General features: G+C 39.3%; 1 non-coding gene across 1 annotated transcript; it reads left to right on the top strand.

Moving 5' to 3' along the window:
• Positions 1-9164: 9164 nt before the first annotated feature.
• On the top strand, positions 9165-9236 carry TRNAQ-UUG (transfer RNA glutamine (anticodon UUG)). The gene has a single exon. It is a non-coding gene; the product is annotated as a tRNA-Gln (tRNA).
• The last annotated feature ends 703 nt before the right edge of the window (positions 9237-9939 follow it).

Genomic DNA, 9939 nt, shown 5'->3' with positions numbered 1-9939 from the left:
CAACAGACTGCATACTTGCACATCTTTCCAAAACTCTTGCATTCACCTCCCAAACAGCCCCATCCATAAACAAATTAAACAACCATGGAGATATCACACACCCCTGCCGCAAACCAACATTCACCAACTTAACTGAGACTGTGTCCCCTCTAATTGCGGTAAATTACCATATGACTTTAACGGCACCAGCCAGCAGGAAAAATGTCAGATATAGGAGTGACTGAATATATTGCCATACATATCATATTTATCCCCGAGGATAGGGGAAAAAGAATACTTCCCACGCATTCCTCACGTGTCGTAGAAGGCGACTAAAGGGGACGGGAGCGGGGGGCTAGAAACCCTCCCCTCCTTGTATTTTAACTTTCTAAGAGGAGAAACAGAAGAAGGAGTCACGCGTGCTCATCCTCCTCAAAAGCTCAGATTGGGGTGTCTAAATGCGTGTGGATGTAACCAAGATGAGAAAAAAGGAGAGATAGGTAGTATGTTTGCGGAAAGGAACCTGGATGGTTTGGCTCTGAGTGAAACGAAGCTCAAGGGTAAAGGGGAAGAGTGGTTTGGGAATACCTTGGGAGTAAAGTCAGGGGTTAGTGAGAGGACAAGAGCAAGGGAAGGAGTAGCACTACTCCTGAATCAGGAGTTGTGGGAGTATGTGATAGAGTATAAGAAAGTAAATTCTAGATTGATATGGGTAAAACTGAAAGTTGATGGAGAGAGATGGGTGATCATTGGTGCATATGCACCTGGGCATGAGAAAGATCATGAGAGGCAAGTGTTTTGGGAGCAGCTGAAAGAGTGTGTTAGTGGTTCTGATGCACGAGACCGGGTTATAGTGATATATGATTTGAATGCAAAGGTGAGTAATGTGGCAGTTGAGGGAATAATTGGTATACATGGGGTGTTCAGTCTTGTAAATGGAAATGGTGAAGAACTTGTATATTTATGTGCTGAAAAAGGATTGTTGATTGGGAATACCTGGTTTAAAAAGAGAGATATACATAATGAAACGTATGTAAGTAGGAGAGATGGCCAGAGAGCGTTATTGGATTACGTGTTAGTTGATAGGCGCGCGAAAGAGAGACTTTTGGATGTTAATATGCTGAGAGGTGCAACTGGAGGGATGTCTGATCATTATCTAGTGGAGGCGAAGGTGAAGATTTGTAGAGGTTTTCAGAAAAGAAGAGAGAATGTTGGGGTGAAGAGAGTAGTGAGAGTAAGTGAGCTTGGGAAGGAGCCTTGTGTGAGGAAGTACCAGGAGAGGCTGAGTACAGAATGTAAAAAGGTGAGAACAAAGGAGGTAAGGGTAGTGGGGGAGGAATGGGGTGTATTTAGGGAAGCAGTGATGGCTTGCGCAAAAGATGCTTGTGGCATGAGGAGCGTGGGAGGTGGGCAGATTTGAAAGGGTAGTGAGTGGTGGGATGAAGAAGTAAGATTGTTGGTGAAAGAGAAGAGAGAGGCGTTTGGACGACTTTTGCATGGAAATAATGCAAAAGAGTGGGAGATGTATGAAAGAAAGAGGCAGGAGGTCAAGAGAAAGGTGCAAGAGGTGAAAAAGAGGGTAAATGAAAGTTGGGGTGAGAGAGTATCATTGAATTTTAGGGAGAATAAAAAGATGTTTTTGAAGGAAGTAAATAAAGTGCGCAAGACAAGGAAACAAATGAGAAGTTCACTGAAGGGGGCTATTGGGGAGGTGATAACAAGTAGTGGTGATGTGAGAAGGAGATGGAGTGAGTATTTTGAATGTTTGTTGAATGTGTTTGATGATAGAGTGGCAGATATAGGATGTTCTGGTCGAAGTGGTGTGCAAAGTGAGACGGTAATGTTATCTTTATTGTTACGATGGTTGTATTGTCATCGTGGCTATACAGTCATGTTGGCTATATTGTCATTAAGATTACATTGTTATGGTAACTATATTGCCATGGTGCCTGTATATTTTCATAGTGGGATGATTGTATTATGGCGATTGTATTGCATTTCTGAGTATATTGTCATGGTGATTGTGTTGCCCTAATATCTATATTGTCATTTAATTTGTTGAATTGATGGAAATATTGTGTAAGAAACGGTAATGTCATGTTATCTGTATTGTCACGGTGGTTGTATTGTCATTGTGACTATATAGTCATGTTAGCTATATTGTCATTAACATTACATTGTTATGGTAACTATATTGCCATGATGTCTGTTTTGTTAGGTCACCATATTGCCATGGTGGCTGTATTGTTAGGTCACTATATTGCCATGATGGCTATTTGCCATTTTTGTTATATAACAAGGAGGTGACTGTCTTTTCATGTTGGCAATATTGTCAGAATAGCCATATTGTCAAGTAGTGGGTATATATATTTCTACTCTGGCGTTATATTATAATGATGGCAATAATAACGTTTTGGAGATATAGTGTCTTGGCAGCTGAACTCTTACTGTAGATATTTTTCAATTTGAATATTACATCATGGTAGCTACATAGTCAAGGTTACTATATTTTCATGGTAGCTACATTGTCATGGTGAAGACATTGGCATGGTGGCTGTATTGTTATTTTCAATATAATGCCGTCCTGGCTACATTATCTTGGTCGCTATATCAATTTGATGGTTATATTGCTATGGTTAATTTTGTCGTTCGGGATATATTTTATTAGGTACAATATTGTTGTGATTATATTATCATGATAATAATATTTTCATGGCGGCTTATTTGGTATTGTAAGTGTAAGTGAATGAATATCATCTCATCATGTCACTTACATTGTCATGGTTTTTACACTGTGATATTGTTTATGTCAACCTGCTGATTATATAATCATGATTGGTGTATGATTATGGTAACTATATTGTAATACCGTTTTATTTCATTGTGATAATTTTGTCATGGTGTCTACAATCACATGACAGCTATAAAGTTATGACTATATTATAATGATAAATCCTGTCTGAGTCACTATTTTCTCACAGACTATATTGTCCTGGAGTCTATATGTTTTCTATGATCCGAAAACGACTATTCATTTATAGTATCTATACTGCCAGGTGGTTATATTGCATTTGTGAATATAAGTTGGATGTTTCTATATTTTTGCTTTGACTATATTATCATATCATCTATATGATCATGGTAGTTTTATTGTTATAGTGAATACATTGTCGTCGTGACTATATTATCATAATGGCTAAATTGTCATAGCAAATATATTGACATGGTGGCAATATTTCCATGATATCTATAAAGTCTGTAAATTACTCTCAACGCGTTTCTAATGTCCTGGCGATTGATTTATATCGTGACTTTATTGTCAAGATGGCTGTATTGTCATGGTGGCTATATTGTCGTTTGCTGTATTTTCAATTTTACGCTTTTGTGAAGATAGCTTTACTGTCAGTGTAGCTATAGTGTCATGGAGAATATATATACATAGTGGCAGTAATGTCATTATGAACATATTGTCATTTTGGCTATCTTCTTATTTTGGTTACATTACTATCATGTATATATCGCCACCTTGTCTATATTAGCAATGTGATATTTTTTGTAGGTGCTATATTGTCATTTTTTAATCATGCATATTTTGTCATAAGTGATACATTATCATGATAAATATAATATTCCGGTGACTATATATTGGCCTTGTGACTATATTGTTATTATGACTATAATCTCATGTTGGAGATTTTTTTACCAAGATAACTATATTGTATTATTTACTCGTAAATCTCTAGGTTCTATAACCCAAAATATTTAGAGTAGATAGGGTAGCAACTGACGGAAGCCATTTCTAACATTCTTGCATAACCTGACCTCTGGCCTTCCCAAAATATAGCCATCCCAGCTTGAATATTGTACTGCTTTGGTCGTCAACTAATTTGAAAATGAAGACATTGAATGGAGTAATTACTCAGGTAATCTCCAAAGATGATTACTGGACTGAGAAACAAATTCAGAGAGCAGATTAAACGACTTAAATCCATTCAGCTTTAGGGAAAAGAAGTTTAAGAGATCCTATACAGGTATATGAAGTTATTGTAATGGCATCCCTTTAAGTTTGATATTTTTACTTCCTGTAACTAGTTCCAACAATTAAAACAATATTCAGCATTGTGATTTAAGTGACTGACTTTAGGATGCATTTGGATCTGTCAAAAATTGTATTTAGCAAATACTTCAACTTTCAACTGACCCATTCTATATTTTTATTCATTTCATCTCAGTTTTATCACCTTTCTGTTACTGTTTAATATCAACAGTAGCCCGTCTACGTAGTTGGGGCTCTGAAGCAAAGGAAACTTTTTCTAGCCTAGGTTAGGGTAGCATCTAAACCAAACCTAAATGACCTTACCTTAGAAATATGTTCAGACAGTACCTTCTGAAAATATTTCTTAAGGTAAGGTCGCGGGGATTAGTTTAGGTGCGAACTAAACCTTGGCTAGAAAAAGTTTGCTTTAAAGCCACAACTACTTTAAAGGCCTACTTTAAGTGCTGATAATGAAATTGATTTGCTCCAGTGTGCTCCTCCGTCCGTTTGTTTTATGTCCGTGTAAAGATGCATACGTTCAATTTTTGATATAGATTGATTTCCTATCTTAGTTTCGTCTACGGAATTCTACATCTTCAGTTCAGCATACCATTGTGGTAATGAAGGGAAAGTCACCACATTCATAAGCCGAATGGACTTAGCTTATCCCACATCGTTAGAAAGAAAACTTACCTGTATTTGAATTAATGAACGGGCAAACAGAAGACTAAATTTTAAGACACATTTATTATACAACTATATGATTTATATTATATACATTACCACATTTCCTGCACTTTCCATCACAAATTTGCTGAGGTCATAACCTTGTAGTTACCATTACCTTACAACCTTAAGGATGGTGGTCTACAACACCTCTAGATTGATGGAGAAAACGAAAAGTTTCGTTTTACTATTAAGACCACAGAAATGCGGTAATTCCACTTCACTACCACTAACTACTAGTTATTTTACTTGTTGATTTTCACGGCTAAGATTTTCATCCTCTGAGCGAAGCCATACAATAATCGTCCTTATCTACTCTGAGCATTGGATAGCCTCCTGATGATCAAGATTGCTGTTTTGGTTGTCCGTTTCCCTTGTTACTGGTGCGCCTCACTGCACACCTTACATGAGTGCCTTCCACAGTATTAGGGACAGCTGCTGGGCCTCACTGTAGCTACTTCTGGGACGGTTGCCAATCTTCCTCGTATTCTCTCATGACCACAGCGCCAAACCGACTCCCGCCATCAGGCCGAAACGCACAAACATTTCTGACAAAATTGAGACAACCACTTTCGCGTCAGTTTTGACACCAAGTGAATTTATACGACAATTACTTTCAAGATGCTTGGTTTTTCGTTCATGGATTGAACAGAAGCAACCAACGATGGTTGCTACTGCCCAATCCATGAAGTCCCCCCCACCACGGAAAGGTAACCAAGCTTCGGGGGGGATGGGTGTTTACCCTGACGCCAACGGAGAAACTCAATACAATATTTTTATTATAACTTTCCTTAATCTTGAAAAATGAATCAATCAGAGGGAACAATAGCCCCAGCCATATGAAGATTGGCTAACCGACTCCTTGCGCATTGTGTAGAAAGTGATTTCTTTGAGGGTTGCTTTATGGAAGGGACGGTAGCATCGGAAGAGTTTCATTTTTTCTTTGAAGACGAATGAAATTATCCCCGTGAATTTATGTATTTTTTTGGGGCGGGATAATGTTCCCATTTTTTTCTTTCTTTGTTTTTCAACGTCCCTATGTAGATATTATGTGCCATCCACTGCTGGGAGAAAGCCAGACTTCCGCCAGATTAACGTAATCCTTGGCGGGGCGAAACTAAAGTTGTCTTGGTGTTGGTTCCTCAGTGATAACCCAAACACAAACACAAACACACCTCCAGTGTCCACTCTAGGGCCGTGTTCTCCTGCAGCACCAGCAGGAAGAAAGAACTCAGGTTCCTCACCAACTGAATCTTTTGGCACGGGGAACGTGTGTCATCTCTACACGCCTTTTAACGCCCGTACGTGGTGCGGAGTGCAGTCGGTCTGTAACGTAGGACATGTCATGTGTTATTGGTCCCAGTCGGTCTAGAACACTAGGCCTGACATGTGTTGGGGGACCAAGTCGGTCTTGAATGGTGTGCCTGACGTGTGTTGGGGGACCAAGTCGGTCTTGAATGGTGGGCCTGACAGATCTTGATACCTGCCAAGTCTCCCTGAAGGTGGGCCTGACAAGTGGGGTGGGCTGCATTTCCTCATGGATGGTGGGTCTGGTAGGGCGTGTGGGCTGCAGTGCCACTTGAGTGGGCGAGGACACTTGGTCAGCATCAGTTGGACGGTGAGGTTTCACTTTTGCACAGCGACCGTTGACGGAAAGTGGTGTCACGTTGGCAAGAAGTGCCTTCTTGTAGGAGGCATAGCAGGGGTACTGGATGACGGCAATCCCGCGGTGGTTCTCGTACGTGGATGCAGCCAGGATACTTCTCCGTGGTGGGGCTCGCTTCGTGGTTGGTGGATGTGGCCCTCCCCGCCACATGGTCACAGTGGTTGACCTGTTTTACGTCAACACATTACGAGGTCAACCTTCACCAAATCCATATGTCGTTCATACCAGCTTCACCCATATTCCATTTCCTCCAATTCCACTTCTGGGTATTCCACCTCCATATCCAAACAGACAAATTCTACTCCATCCATGACTTCCACGTCCGGGTATTCCACCAATTCCACTCCATCCATCTCTTCAACGTCTGGGTATTCCACCTCCATATCCACACAGCCAAATTCCACTCCATCCATCACTTTCACGTCTGGGTATTCCACCTCCATGTCCACACAGCCATAGCCCATGTCAAATACATGGACATATTCAAATTCCATCTCCTGGACAAAGGAGGATCGTCCTACCTCCTTGGTGAACATTATTATATTGAAGTGTTCGAGGAAAGGTTGAGGGAGCTTGCAAGGCGGAGCAGAGATGTTCACTCGACAGAGGTCACAGCTCAAATGATGCTCTCGGTCCCGGCTCCCGCCCTTATATAACCTGGGAACTCATCATATCCTAGCAAAGCTTGATATAGAGAAGTCTAATATAGTGAAGTCAATTCTTTAACACAGTTAAGTTTATTTCTCAATAGTTTGATACATGTGCCTGACAACAGTTCCTTCACCCGTACAATGTCCCATCACAGAACACAAGAATTGTCATTATAATTCGTTTTTATCAGCAGAAATTAGATTAAATTGACTAAAGATAAGTGGTTTAATATGTTATGTGTGTTCTCTGTCATCATAAAGATGGCCATCTACCCTGATGTGTAAAGAAAACATCAATTTTGCCGAGGCTGTGGTGAAGACAAGAACACAAAGATATGATAATGTGGTCATACAATGGTGTAGTCAAGATGTTGTGTTAGAACTATGTAGTGAAGATGGGAGTGTAGTGAAGAGGAGGATTTAGTGAAAATATATATGTTTCTTCACGCTGAGCCATTCCATATAGATGAATATATCTATAATCTAATTGCGGTAAATTACCATATGACTTTAACGGCACCAGCCAGCAGGAAATATGTCGGATATAGGAGTGACTGAATATTTTGTCGGGTACATAAATAATTGAATATTTGGTACGATCGATCAAAATGCTTTTTATAGGCAAATAATTTCTGATTTTTAAAATGATTTTTTCCATCTGTTGGAACTGGTGTAAGTAATTAAAGATATGAAAACCGATGGAAAAGTTCAGTTTAACGCTTTTACGAATGTCTTGCTGCGTGTTTAGGAAGAGCAGTAAACTACAGGAATATATTGGTCTAATGTCCCCTGCTCGTCCAACAACAGATATTGTAAGGTCTGAGACATTATTTCTGTTGGAGGTGGATTCTCTCCGGCATTGCGTAAATCACATCCACAAACTTGCGCCATTTTGCACAGATACAGATCCGATATGATGCATTTCCCAGCTCTGTTATGTTATGGACCCTATTCATCCTAGCCTAACCTAGCCTAAATAAAAAGGTGTGGAATAATGTGCAACATTTCTCCTTCATTAAAAGTGATAATAAACCTAGGCTATACAGCAACCAGGAACGTCCATATTTGTCTAACTTCTCACATGTCTGTGTCATCTGTCTGCAAACATGTCGACCATTACCATAAGGGCAATTGCGGCTTTTGATTTTGAATATCACACGTTTCCTCTCTGCCGTGAGATCTTCATACTTAAATGAAATGGTGGGCCATAAGAAATACATATCCATCGAAGGTCAACTATATGGCCCAGTTCCATCATCAGTTTCTAAGAAAACTGAAAAGATGAGGTCCCACCGAGATTCGAACTCGGATTGCTGGATTTAGAGTCGAGAGTCCTAACCCTTACACCATGGGACCTGATAAGAACAGATGTGATTTCATCTAAATGTTTTACATATAATCAACCAGAGGCCATTCCTCCCTCCCTGCCTGCAGGGTTCAAGGTTTTCTAGAAGGTTCTCGAAGATTCTGGTAAGATCATTACCTTTGAGAGGTCGTCGTTAGATGACAGTCAGGTTCACTCTATGGTTGGTGTTTGTAGTTGGTTGTCCGAGGATGTTGTTATACTTGATCAATTTTGTAATTGTTGACTTTCAGGTAGGAAGTACTCATTTACGATGCATCCTTGTACTCACAACAACCTTATGAGTCACTTCAAGATTTATCTTCACTACAACTTTATCTTCACTACACCATTAAGGTTGAAGTCAATGGTCATATTCACTACAATCTCAACACGACTGGTCTTATACCTAACCCATATTATCACTACATCCAAGTACATGTATTTCTTGCAGAATAACGCAGATATCAATGATTTCTGTGAAAGTTGACATATACAGCCTTACGTATCTATCGATCTGTCTAATATCTGTTTTTTACCTATCTATCTATCTATCTATCTATCTATCTATCTATCTTTCTAAATCAGAAAGTCAACAACAATATCATTAATGATACGTATAACTACGTCCTCTCAATGGCAGTTCCTACCCAGAATCTTCGAGAACCTTCTAGAAAACCTTGAACCCTGCAGGCAGGGAGGGAGGAATGGCCTCTGGTTGATTATATGTAAAACATTTAGATGAAATCACATCTTTTCTTATCAGGTCCCATGGTGTAAGGGTTAGCACTCTGGACTTTGGATCCAGCAATCCGAGTTCGAATCTCGGTGGGACCTCATCTTTTCAGTTTTCTTCGATACTGATGATGGCCGTATTATTCTGTACGTTATATATACATTTATATATATACATAAATATGTATATATAAACATATATATGGAATAATATGGTTTTATCAATAGCCGGAGACCATTCCTCCCTCCTTGCCTGCAGAGTTCATAGTTTTCTGGAAGGTTCTAGAAGATTCTGGTGAGATAATTGCCATTGAGAGGACATTGTCATACTTCATATATCAATGATTTCATTATTGTTGACTTTCAGATAAAGATAGATAGATAGATACATAGTTAGATTGATAGACTGATAGAGCGATATTTAGATAGGTATATAGATAGATAAGTTTCATCAATACTGTATCTTACGCTATCTCCTGTTGCTGGACATATGTTCAACCAGCATTGGGAAAATCTCCAGTAGACCTTAATGTAAAGCAAGATAATAACAAAACCTGTAATAAAAGAATACGATCAACTCCCCAGTGCATAAATATTGTGACCAGAAAGTCTTCTAGCAAGATGTCAGACGCTTCCACGGGAATCACAAACATAACATCAAATATCTGAAAGTCAACAATAACAAAACTAATGATCATAATCAAACTATAACAAGAAAAATGATAAACATATGGAAAATAGTACTCTAGATTAAGCTTCTAGAAAACAAACTTTAACGAAAACTGTGAAAAGAAATACCCATCTG

This window comes from Panulirus ornatus, chromosome 9 (assembly GCF_036320965.1).
Source record: "Panulirus ornatus isolate Po-2019 chromosome 9, ASM3632096v1, whole genome shotgun sequence".
Lineage (NCBI taxonomy): Eukaryota > Metazoa > Arthropoda > Malacostraca > Decapoda > Palinuridae > Panulirus > Panulirus ornatus.
Note: the sequence above shows the minus strand (reverse complement) of the source record. Positions and strands in the feature narration are given on the sequence as shown.